Below are 13226 nucleotides of genomic sequence, written 5' to 3'. Positions count from 1 at the left end.
CAACCAAAATGAATGAGGCAGACCATGCTTTGCTGGCAACTGAAAAGTTTATTCCCAGGGTTCTAGTTCTTATACAATTAGAATAAACAATACTGTTGTTTAACAACAACTCAGACTTCAGTCATATTTGTAAGAAGGGAGTTCAAGGCAAGTAAGCAAGGGATCTTGTGCAATGCACTATTGAAATGGAGAATAGACAAGAAATACTATCTGTCCTTGGGTGGCTTACTAGACAGGAAACATATATCCATCTTTTATCAAAAAGAGAAGAAAAACACCTCCAGAGATTCACTGAGGTGCAGCATGCACAATATCAAACAAGAAGCATTTCACTTTTGTTTTGCCTGGAGGCTCTCCCCAACAGGTTCCCAGCCTTACATCCCTTGCCACAGACAACTTGTTGGATACATTCTAATGTCTCCACCTACCCAGCCCCCCTTTCATTTTTTTTTTTTTTTTTTTTTTTTACCGAGAGCAGCATCAGTATGGCATTTTATCCTTTCTTATTTTGAGTAATTATTCATTTTTGGTACTATCTGCAGCCTATGAACAAAAAAATAAGGAAAGCTGTAATAGCTGTAACAGAGCTGTGAATGACACCCTGCCACAGCTTTAGGATCCATTTCTTGAAGGTAATTCACTATGCTTTTAGCCAGCCGTTGGCCTATATGGTCCTAAAGATGATATCTCTACATGTCCCAGGTGTACTGGCTATCAATAAAATGGGCAGTAGTAACATGATGATGTCACATCATAACAGTTACTTTTGCAAATCTAAAATTTGTTCTCCTAACCACCACTCAGAAGTTTTAACATCCTTAACTTTGACTCTATGTGCTTGTCAGTACAAGCCTGCATAATCCATAGTGCATTTGAGGATTTTTTTTTTTTTTTGGCATTGTGTCGCAAGTTGATGTGCCAGGATGAATAAATGAAGCACCTCTGCAGTGACCAAGGTCATTGTTATTCTAGTAAGAAGCCCAATTATTCATAAAATAACCCATTCAGTAAGTTGTTTACTCCAATATAGGAGATGCTGTATCACTTATTGCAGAAGTCCTGTGTGGGACCCTCCCGTCAAGGCTTGGAAAGCTTTTCTAGCAACCAAATTCCAAGTCTTTATTTAAGAATAAAAGCATGTCAGAAGTGAAATCAAAAGGCACAAGAAGTATTAGGACAGTATGAAGGTAGCAATTGCAACAATCCAACCTATCAAGAGTAAGGCTTAACTTGATTTAATCAACAATTACACAGGAATTTCATACAAGCTTGCAAATATCTGACTTTGATGAAACACAATTTGGTGAAACATTGCGGTGAAACAATCAGCTTGGCAAGTTACACATTGAAGCTGCTCCTATCCAGGTAGAGATATGTTGTACTCCTGCGAAATGTCCAAAGATATCATTGTTTAGGTCCAAGGAACCCATTGGATAAGATCATTCATTGCCAAGGAAAGCAAGTCTCCTATCCCGCCAAACAATGAGTTCAATATCCTGCTTCAAGAAGTTCAGATTAGAGCAATATTATTGCAGATTGTCAGTTAAAACCCGTTAGTATAGTTTGTAATGAAGAACCCATGAGGCCCCAATCAACAATTTAATATCCTGCATGAGTGGAACTTTTTCCCATTTGTCCACTGCAGGTGGATCAATAATGTATAGCAGAAATATATTTCCAGGTGACAGTTCACAAACTGGCTCACTAGGGCATTCAGTGGTGTTAGTCTGATTCCTTATATGATGCTTGTATTTCTGTTCTACCTGAGTGCCAAATGTTACAGCACTTAACAGCTCCAGGTGTAACCTTTGATAGACATTGTATCACCATAACTGATCCAGGCTTTTGGCATAATTAATGGTGCCTGATACACAGGAGCAAGATAAGGACATGTTACTAGTGTTGCCTTCCTGTGTAGAAAAGGTAGGCCCAAAGGAATGTCAGGTGTCAAATATCTATCTATCTATCTATCTATCTATCTATCTATCTATCTATCTATCTATATCATACACCATGGACCCAGATTGTCCCATTCCACCAATTATAACAGAGATGGATTGCTGAAGTAGAACCCACAAATCTGCTCCCCACTTACCACAATAGCACAAGCACAGACCACTATATTGGTTCAGTATTGATTAATTTCAGTTTAATTTCAGAGTTGTCAACTGTTCACTTTGATCACTGGAGTAGGAGACTAGCAGTAAGCATAAAGACTTTATACATCACTGCATTTATGACTATAGCTCTGGGTAAATGTTCATGTATGGCTTTGCATTACTTGCATAATTACATGACTTACAGGCATTATGTAATTTTAACAATCATGGATTCAGGAATTGTGTTCAGTGTAACTGGAAGCAACTTGTGTTTTAGATGGCTCAGGAAGACAACTGAGAAGTGCACATTTTCCCATGGCTTTTCTTTTGATTAAACTGAAGAAGAAGGGATGGAGAAAAGATGGCCAATGGTTAGGTTGGTGTGACCAGGGGTGCAGAAAGTAAGGGACAGGGATTGACAGAGGAGAGCTCAAGAGAAAGAGAATCACGAGGGAATCTGAGGGAAATTATTGAGAGTCTCCAGGGCTGAGAATGATGGCAGGCAGCAGTGAAATAGAAGCAAAAGACTGAACTGCCACCCAAGAAGGTAAAGGAGGGCTCCACCCAGGGCTACTCAGACTAGAGAGAAATCAAGTGTGTGAAATCTGGTGGGTGAAATTTGCTGAGACGCTAACATAGTGCAGTGCCTACCAATAGCAGGAGGAGAAGGGTAGGTGGACCCCAGAACAAAACAAGGGCAAAGGTAATCTGAACTGAGGATAGTGTCGCACACATAGAGCTAGGCAACCTAAACAGAGGAGGGAACTCCACTGTGCAGAAGGATACCAAAGGGCCAGGATAGCCTGCAACCTGGAATCCTCCTGCACAGGCTGTACCACTCCATGGGCCACGGGAACTACAGGAAAGGGAGACCTAATATTTACACTTAATAGCACCCAAGACTGAGGCACCCACAGGAGGAAGTGGGAGTAAGCTCTCCCAGCACAGTAAGCACACACACACACACACACACACAAATAGAAAATTAAGAAGAAAATCAAGAACAATAACTCAGGTCACCCACAGAGTGGCAGCAGAGGTGAAAGATTAAAATTAAACTTTCCCAAGACATCAATCACCCTCAAATAACCCAGGAAAGAATCTCATGAATGCATCAGAGACTAATATCACACAGTGGCAAGACAAAACATAGTCATGGGGCAAGGTTACAAGAGAAGAAATGAGTCAAATGAAGGAACCAGTGCTGCCCTGAAATAAGACCAAAAGGTCAGGTCATTCACATGGGTGACAGATGAAGAACCTGATGTAATATCAGGCAGGGAATTCAGAAAAAGTATCTAAAAACTCTTCAGAGATGATAAAAAACAATCAGAGGAGCTCAGTGATTCAAAAATCACATCATCAAAAGAATAAAGCAAGTAAAAACTGAAATCCTTGGCACAAAGTGCAGAACCTGACTAAAAGAATGAGTACAGCAGAAAACAGAATCTCAGAAATGGAAGACAACCAGAATGAAAGCACAAAATTAATCAAGCAGCTGGAGAAAAGCCTGAACAAAGCCAAGGAGACCATACAGGAAATAAATAACAACCACAAAAAGTCAAATATCAGAATTATATGCCTTCTGTAATGAGTAGAGGCACAGGTATGCAACTGGAGCTCAATGGAATTATGAAAGAGAAATTCCAAAACACTTGGTACATAAATCCAGCCCAAATCCGGGAAGGACAGAGAATTCCCAACAGATTAGACCCAAAGAATTCTAGCCAGACATGTTGTTCCCAAGCTTCCCTCCATTGAACACAAGGAAAGAATTCTGAGAAAAGAGCAAAGAAAAGGCAAGATTACATTTAGAGGAAAGGAAATCAGAATCACTGTTGACTTCTCAGAAGAAATCCCCCAGGCAAGGACAGAATGGAGTAAAATCTTTCAAACCCAGAAACAAAACAATTGTCAACCAAGAATAATGTACCCAGCAAGGATCTTATTTGCATTTGAGAATGAAATTAAATATTTGCATAACCAAGAAAAATTGCAAGAATATGTCAACATATAACCAATTTTAGAAAATCTCATTAGAAATGTGCTAAATCCAGAAAGAAAGGATGCAAAACATATCAAAGATGGCAAATGGGAAGACCTCCTCACTAAAGTCCACACAAGGAAAGACAATTAGAGATTCCAACATGCACACAGACACACATCATCATACACACACACACACACACACACACACACACACACACACACACACACAGTTTAAAGCATGGCAAGTCAAAATCACAACCTCTCAATAATAACTCTAAACACAAATGGCCTCAACTGAGCAATCAAAAGACATAGATTAACAAAATGGATCAACAAACAGGACTCGACTATCTGTGGCCTACAAAAGACACATCTAACCAGAAAATACGCTAAGAAACTGAAAGTGAAGAAAAGGAAAAGATATTTCATGTCAGTGGAGGAGAAAAAAAAGGCTGGTGTAGCTGTTCTAATTTCACATGACATAGATTTCAATGTGAAAAATATCAAAAGAGACAGAGATGGTCACTTCATATCATAAAAGGAACCATCCAAGAGGAAATAATTACCATTAAAAATGTCTAGGCGCCACAAACAAGTGTACCCAGCTATGTGAAACAATTACTGACAGACACAGTTGCAGCTACAATCATCCTAGGAGACCTCAACACCCTGCTAGCAATAATCAATGAACAAGACAGAAACTCATCAGAGAAACAATAGAACTCACACACACATTAGAATAAATGGACTTAGTAGATATTTACAGAACCTTCCATTTCACTGATGCAGAATATGCATTTTTTTAGGCAGTGTATGGCATCTTCTTCAAGATTGACCACATGATAAGGCACAAAGCAACTCTCATTTAATGGAAAAAAAAAATGGAACCATGTCATGCACTTTCTCAGAACACCAAGGAGTGAAACTGGAAATCAATAAATCAAAATGCCCCAGAAAACATGTAAACTCTTGGAGGTTGAACAATATGCTGTTAAATTAACAAAGGGTCAGAGAAGAAATTAAAGATGAGATAAAAAAAAAAAAAAAAACTTATGGAAACCGAACTTGGGACTGGGTTGAAATTCCTAGCTCCACCCTGCTGCTAAGATCTTGTGGCTGGATAAGTTTGGGAGGGGTGCGGGCCTTGGGTTTGGGGCCAAGTTCTACTCCCTACAGTGTGACGACTGTGGGGGATGCCCCTGCCGGGTCGGACTCAAGGCTGGGGACTCATGCCAAAGATGCTGCCGGAAGGTAGTGAACGAGTCCTCAGCCTCCCCCAGGGTGGCCAGTGCACCAGGTGGTGCTAGGCTTTGCCTGCTGGCCACCCGGAGGCAAACTCTGTTTTTTTTTTTTTTTTTTTTTTTTTTAAGATATGTTTGCTGCCTGGGGACCCCATGACTAAGTCCAATTTTAGTGTAGGTGAGTAGTGAATCTTGGGTGATTCTCAGTGACAGGGTGATGGAAGTTTTAGGCATGTGTGGGGACTGAGACCTGATGGTTTGGAGGGAAGTACCCAGGAGACAATTTCGGTTAGACAGATACACTAACCCAATTAGGAATACAGAAATGGGCTGTTAGCATAGAACATCACTGATCATCACACACCAGCCCACACCAATGCTATGGATGGGGGCCTCTTTGGCTGTGATGGGTATCATTACCCAACTGTTTGGTGGAGTGATGGAGTGGTCACATTTGGCAGGGTCAAGACTCTATCCGGCATGTGAGAGAACTTGGTCTGGGGGTAGACTGTATGGGGTTGTGTGGGCCCAACCCTGTGGAGATACAATTTCCCCTGGCTAGTTCGCAAGCTGGGGTTGGGATGGACTAAGCTAGATGTGACCATGCCACCTGCCACTTGCCATCACACATGGGTATAGGAACCCAAAACAGTCAGGGCAGGGTCAAGGCAGCAGCACCTGAATGTGCATCCTTTAACAGGACAGGGGGTGGGCCGTGCTGCCACTGGAAGGGGGCAGAATGGGCAGGGCTGAACAAACCTTAACTCACAAGAAACAGCAGAAATCAGGTTGGAGCACAGGTCATGCCAAGTAGCTCCTTGTACCTACTGATCTGCTTAAGACAGGGATGCTAAGCCACAGCATATAAGGGGACAGGACAAGTGCAGGGCTCTACCAAGTTGAATCAGAACAACCACTGGCCTTCACAAGATCTAAGGCTGGGAATAGGCCTGGTTGGGCAGCTAAGGGGATATCCTAGCTGGGTTGAGTTTCCCACCAATGAGCGCATGGGTTGTAATTGGGGCTGCGTTCCAATCAGAATACGAGTGTAATCCCACTTGGCACAAGTGTGGACTGGGAATGGAAGCACCAAGCTGGTCCAGATTCCAACACCATCTGGTGGTCTGTAGGACCAGGGGAAATGTATGACAGACTAGGCTAGGTCTCAGCTCTTACTGAGCCATGTGTAAGCTGTATGGGGGTATGGAAGAGCCATGACTGGCTTGAAACATCCAACAATAAGAACCAGATTGGGTTGAAGAGCAGTCAGGAAACACCACTGTTCCTGCTAGGACAGGAGGTGAACTGAACAGGGCTGGCTCATGGACCCACTGGTATGCGTGAAAACTGGCACTGGGAGAATTCCTGATGGAGGAGCCTGGGCAACTCCTCTGCAGGACACAGTCCCTGCAGGTAAGTGCAAGAAGCACAATAGGAAACAGCCCAGAACAGGCTATAGCAATTATCCTGCTGGCATACACATGGCATGGATTGGGGGCAGACCAGGCTGCACCTGTTCGCATCACCCGCTGGTGAGCCCTAGCGCCAGAACAGTGTGTGGGTCGAGCCAGGTTCGGTTGCGACACATACTAGTACACAATAAGGAATGCCAAGGTGTGATGAGCTGTACCAGATGTGGTTGCAATGCCCAAACAGCACATGTGAAAACTAGGGAGAGGAGGCAATGCTGACTGAGGAATGTGGGCTCCCCTGCTGGACAACTACTTCCATTGGAAAGCATGAGTCGGGATGGGGACAGATGAGAATAGGCAGGGTTGTAACACCTGTGGGCCTCATGTGGGCTAGATAAGGGAAGGGCCACGGTGGGCTGACTATTCCGACTGGTGCAAGCGAAAAACTAGAGTGGGTGAAGGTTGGTTGGGCTAGCTGCAGTACTAGCTGGCAGAGGCTGGCACTTAGAGCTAATTCTGTCAAGTCAAATGCCAGAACTACCTGGAGAATGCATAATCTGGGAGTGAGTGTGGCCTAGAAGGGAAATAGTGGGCACCTCCCTCGGGGCTACCACTCTCATTGGACAGCACGAACACCAGGACAGGGGCAGGGGTGGCTGTACAGAAGGGCACCTGCCAGTAGGTGTGTGGGCTGGATAGTAGGTTGGTTGGGTTGAGCTGGGCTTCAATGCCCATTGACATATGCAAGAGCTAAATGGGATGTGGGACAGACTTCACAAGCCTGCGGTACATACTGGCAAGCATGGAAACCAGGGTAGGCGGCAGAACTGGTGGGGGTTATGGGAAGTCGCCCCAACTAGGCTGCAGCTCCAATCGATTTGCGTGAGGATCGAGTATGAAGTGGGCAGGATCGAACTCAACTACAACACCCGCTGGCTCACGAGGAAGACAGGGCTGGAAACAGAGCAAACCCAGCAATCCCAGCGACCAGCCTGTGCATAAGCTGACTGGTGTGACGGATGGTGTCGGACTCTGTACTAGCAACCCGCGCAAGAATCAGGCCTCGGGTCATCTCAGATGAAGTTTCTTTGGAGATCCCTCCAACTGAACTGCTGATCTTAGAACCTCAACCATGAAGAGATAGTCAGCCAGTGGATTCTGAATAGGTTTCATTGCGATTGGAACTGAGAGATTGGCAGCAATCCAGAACTGATGAACTATCAAAACTGTATGAGCAGGACCTCAAAGCGCACCTCCCATTGGGGATCTGGGATGGGTGGGAGGTTGGGTGGGGATTTTCCCTTTGTTTTTTTTTTCCCTGACCCCAGATACAGGGAAAAATGATATTGGTGTGGAAACAATGGTATTACCCACATTCACCCTGTAGCCCTCAACCCATTGTTCCCTAATCAACTAAGTAAGATTATTAAAAAATCATTAAAAAAAAAAGCAAATAGCAGATTTGAGAGTTTCTACACACAGATGTTTTAAAGGCTTTTTAAAAAATGTTGCTCAAAAATGTACTTTGGATAAATGTGTAGTATGTATATGTGAGAATATAAGAAAGGGACTAGAAACCAAGTACCTCAACCTCAGGCTGCATGTTGTCCCTGGGGAGTACAAGTAAGAGAATGATGGTGGTGTCTAGATAACTTTGTCTAAACCTGTACTATTTTTCTGTTTTAAAAAGTGTGGTAAATGTGATTAAGTGGCATGCTTTTAATATTGTGTGCTAAGATGGGTGATTTTTATGTTGTTCTTTCATCTTTTCTGTATGTAAGATCTCAAACAATGAAGAAAACCAGTCTATTAGCTAATCACAAGCCCATTGTGTTTTTGCTTTTGGAAGCAAATGATTGCAATTAGAACACCCACCCTTGTCCAATTAGCAAGTTTGCATCAAAGAAATCTTCATCGGGCATCAATCATCTCAAGATTGCAATTTTAATGGCACTAGTCACCCTGCTTTTTAAATAAATACATTAATATAAAAAAAAAACTTATGGAAACCAATGAAAACACAAATACAACATTCCAAAACTTGTGGGACACCACAAAAGCGGTGTTACATGGCGGCCTGATTGCATTTGATGCTTATGTCAAGGCCCAAGAAAGACACCAAATAAAGTAACTAAGCATACACCATCAGAAATTGGAAAAAAAAAAAGCAGCAAAATGACCCCACAAGCAATAGGAAACATGAAATCATCAAAACAAGGGGAGAGATAAACCAAATAGAAATTTCAAAATGCAAAATTGGACGAACACAAAAGTTAGTTTTTTGAGAAGATAAACAAAGTAGACACCACATAGGACCTAATGACAAAGTAAAACCAAGAGAATTGAGAATTAATAGAATCAAAGATGAGAAAGGCATCATGAGAACAGACACTGCAACCATTAAAGAATAATTAGAAGTTAATACAAACAACTGTACTCCAACAAATCAGAAGTCCACCAGGGAGTGTAAAGTTTTTTGGACTCCCACTGCTACAACAGAAAACCTGAATAAACCTATACATGAGGCAGAGATTGATTCAATGATTAAAGATCTCTCAACAAAGAAAAGCCCAGGCACAGACAGTTTCACCGTTGAATTCTACAACACATTCCACGCAGAGCTAACTCCAATCCACTACAAACTCATCAAAACAATAGAAAAGGAAGAAACCCTTCCAAACTCATTCTGTGAAGACAACATCACCTTAATCCCCAAACCAGATGAGAATTAACAGAGAAGGAAAACTACAGGCTGATCTCCGCTGATCAACATTGACTTTAAGATCCTCCACAAAATCTAGCCAATAGAATTTTTTAAAAAAATCAGGCAGGTTCATTCATCTGGATCAAATAGGATTCATCCCAGTTATGCAGGCATGGTTTAACAATCATAAATTCAGAAATGCAATACACTACATCCAAAACCTGAAGAACAAAATTCACATAAGTCTCAATAGACATAGAAAAGCTTTCGACAAAATCCAACATCACATCATGCTAAAAATGCTAAAGGAATAGAATGAACAACCCACAACATAATCAAATATATGAAAAACCCAATCCCTGTATCATACTGAATGTAGAAAAACTGGAACCATTCCACTGAGATCTGGAACAAGACAAGGATGTATACTACGCCATTGCTACTCAACATAGTTTTAGAAGTACTCACAGAGAATATATGACAAGAAAAAAGAAATCAGAGCAGTTAAAATGTAAAATGAAGAACTCAAGCTGTCACTATTCACAGATAGCATGATTGTATGCATAAAAGAACCAAGATACTCAATGTAGAGGCTATTAGAACATATACAAGTATTTGGTAGAGTGAGAGAATCCAAATAAATGAACAAAACCAACACTCATAGTGCATGCAAACAGCCCCAAGATGGAAAAAAGATATAAACAGCAGGATAGTTTTCAAAATAACAGAGGAGAAAATAAAGTATATAAGACTAAACCTTTATTTCATTGAAGTTAACGACAAAAAATTTAAAAACAAAATTGAAGAAGAGCTCAAATAATGGAGATACATACCGTGTTCTTGGATGGGTAAAATCAATATCATCAAAATGTTCTTACTACCAAAAGCAATATATACATTCAGCGCAATCCCAATCAAATTACCCAAAGCGTTCTCCATAGAACTGGAAAAAAGTGATACAAGTGTTCATCAGAAAACATAAAAAAAGAATAGCTTGAGCCATCCTGGAGAATAAAAATCTAACCAGAGGGATCACAATTCCTGACCTCTGGACATACTATAGGTTGGTGTTTATTAAAACAGCCTGATGCTGGCACATAGAATGGCTCACACATGAAAACACACCAACAACACCTGCCTGCAACGATGCAGGAAATAGGGAACCCTACTCCACTATTGGTGGAGCTGCAGGTTGGTGCAGCCTCTGTGGAAATCAAAATGGAGAGTGCTCAACTAACTGAAAATCTGCATACCATACGATCCTGCAATAGCACTTGTAGGAATATATCCAAAACACGTGTTACATCAGAAATCAACATGCACTCATATATTCATAGCTGCACAATTAGTAATTGCAAAAACTTGGAAGCAACCAAAATGTACTTTAACATAAGACTGGATAAGAAAACCATGCTTCATCTACTCCATGGAATACTACTCAACTATTAAAACAAGCAAACAAACAAATACTGAGATGCAGTTCTTTGTGGCTAAATGGGTCCAAATAGAAACCATTATGCTAAGGAAGATGGGCCAATCCCAAAAGGTTAGATACCACATGTTTGCCTTAATTTAAGGTGAAAAGATGTCAATCTGAAAAATAGTACCTGTCAATTGCAACATTATTACAACCTCAAACAATGAAATATTGTGAAGTAGCCAATGAACCAATAACCAGTGAAAGACAGATTGCCTATAAGATGCATTAAAGACATGAAACACCTAATATGCTCTTAATGCTCTATATTATTCCACAATGGGTTGGTAAAGCAGAGAAATCTTCCATCACTTTAGAGTGTATGAGGAAGTTGTTATGTTTCAAGATTGTAACAGGTAACATACAGAGAGCAAACTTGAATCTGCATCAGACATTAGCAAAAGGATTAAAGACATACACAGTGATACTGACAGCCTCTTAACAGATGGTCATATGCACACAGGAGGAAGGTATGCCAGAGTGGAACAGGAGCAAAGAGGAGGATTGTATCCTAACTCCAGAGACTCCCGGTAAACTCCCAAATGCTTTCACCACAGAAGCAGTGGATATCTCACCTAGGACTATCACTGTCGGCACCAATGGCGATAGCCCAACTTCCATGGAGATCATAGTGTATTTCAGTGCCCTTGTAGGCCAAGAAATCTGAGGTCATCCACTCCCTATAGCATCTCCCTCACAGAGTGGATGAACCCCAGAACCCCCCTCAAAGGGTCTAATGACATGGAGCTGGAGCCAGGAGCCCTGAGCAGTCATCAGAAACAAAAGAACAGCAAATGTCCTTCAGGACTCAGGACAGGAGTTTTCTTTGATCCTAACCTAGTTCCAACTTTGGCTCCATACCCTCTCTTGCAATGACCATTTTAGTCAATCCTGAGCCCCCAAAATTAGATCAAATAGAAAGACAGAGTGTAATAAGGAAAGCCTAGAATAGATAGGAAAGGTCAGCTTGGACTACCATATACCGTACTAGGTAGGATACAAAGATCAGTTACTTCCTACTAAGGTATTGAAGATTTATCTGCACACCCACCCAAAAACTGTTCTGCTCCTGAAATGTTAACATATGGATTTCTAGAGTTGCATGCCAGTTTGGACTATTCTAAAATTCACAAAGTTCAGTAAAATTCAGGCTTGAATCCTATAAGCTGCTAATTATAAATATAAAGGAAAAAAATACAACAGACAGTTGAATAGTACTCTACAACCATTTTAAGGTTTATAGCAGTTGGTTATGTATAAACTAAAATTGAGATGTCAATGAAGTAGTTGTAGGATGCGGATAAGAGCTTGCATTTTCTAACACATTGGTCACTCAGTACCATGTCAATTAACTTCATGATGTTGCAAATTTCCACGTTTCTTCCTGTTGATGAATTTGAGTTGTGGCATTTCATTGGAGGAGATGATATTCTGCCAGCTCTACATTCAGACCAAGGATGGTCTCCCAATGAAACTGTTGAATTTATCTGGACAGTAAGATATTGGACTTTCTGCATGGCCCATTCCCACAATGATGAAATTATGCCTGGTTATGAACTGTAATATGAACTGTAATCCTATAATAATATGAAGAAACTCTAACATGTAGGAGGGCTTGGGGATGGGTTGGGGGAATCCCAGAGCCTATGGAACTGTGTCATAAAAGGAAACAATAATAAAAAAAAGGTTTGTTAAAAATATTTAACAAAAACCCAGTTATAAAAGTATGCTATAGATACACACATCATTTGAGAATGATACTCAGGCATGAAGTGGAAACAAAGTCCTGACTGAATAGCTGGTAATATCTTTAATGTTCAGAAAATCTCTTCTATAATGTTTCAAATGTGCTATAATAAAAGTAGCAACTACAGAACACTGTTATTTCTTAAAACTAAACAGTGCTATTGCTGCAGAAAAATTTGCAACTCCAACAATTCAGCTTTGAATCCAGTATATCAAACAACAATCAGTACAATGAATTTGGTCTCCATGCTAATGAAATTAAAAAAAATCTTGATTTTATGTATATATATATAGATAGATAGATAGATAGATAGATAGATAGATAATCACACATGCTTATAAAACCTGAAAAGCAATATATATTTATCACATATATGAAAATATTTGTGCGACATTTAGGTTATATATATAATTGAGATTATGTGTATATATGAAACCAATCTTGATTGAATATATATGCTCAAATATAGTACATATACCAAGAAATGCATGTACAAACGTATGTATAGGCAAATAAATACATTTACAAACATGTATAGTGGATTGTAATAAGTAAAT

This window comes from Ochotona princeps, chromosome Y (genome assembly GCF_030435755.1).
Source record: "Ochotona princeps isolate mOchPri1 chromosome Y, mOchPri1.hap1, whole genome shotgun sequence".
Classification (NCBI taxonomy): domain Eukaryota; kingdom Metazoa; phylum Chordata; class Mammalia; order Lagomorpha; family Ochotonidae; genus Ochotona; species Ochotona princeps.
The sequence above is the reverse complement of the archived record's forward strand: the minus strand, read 5'-3'. Positions refer to the sequence as shown.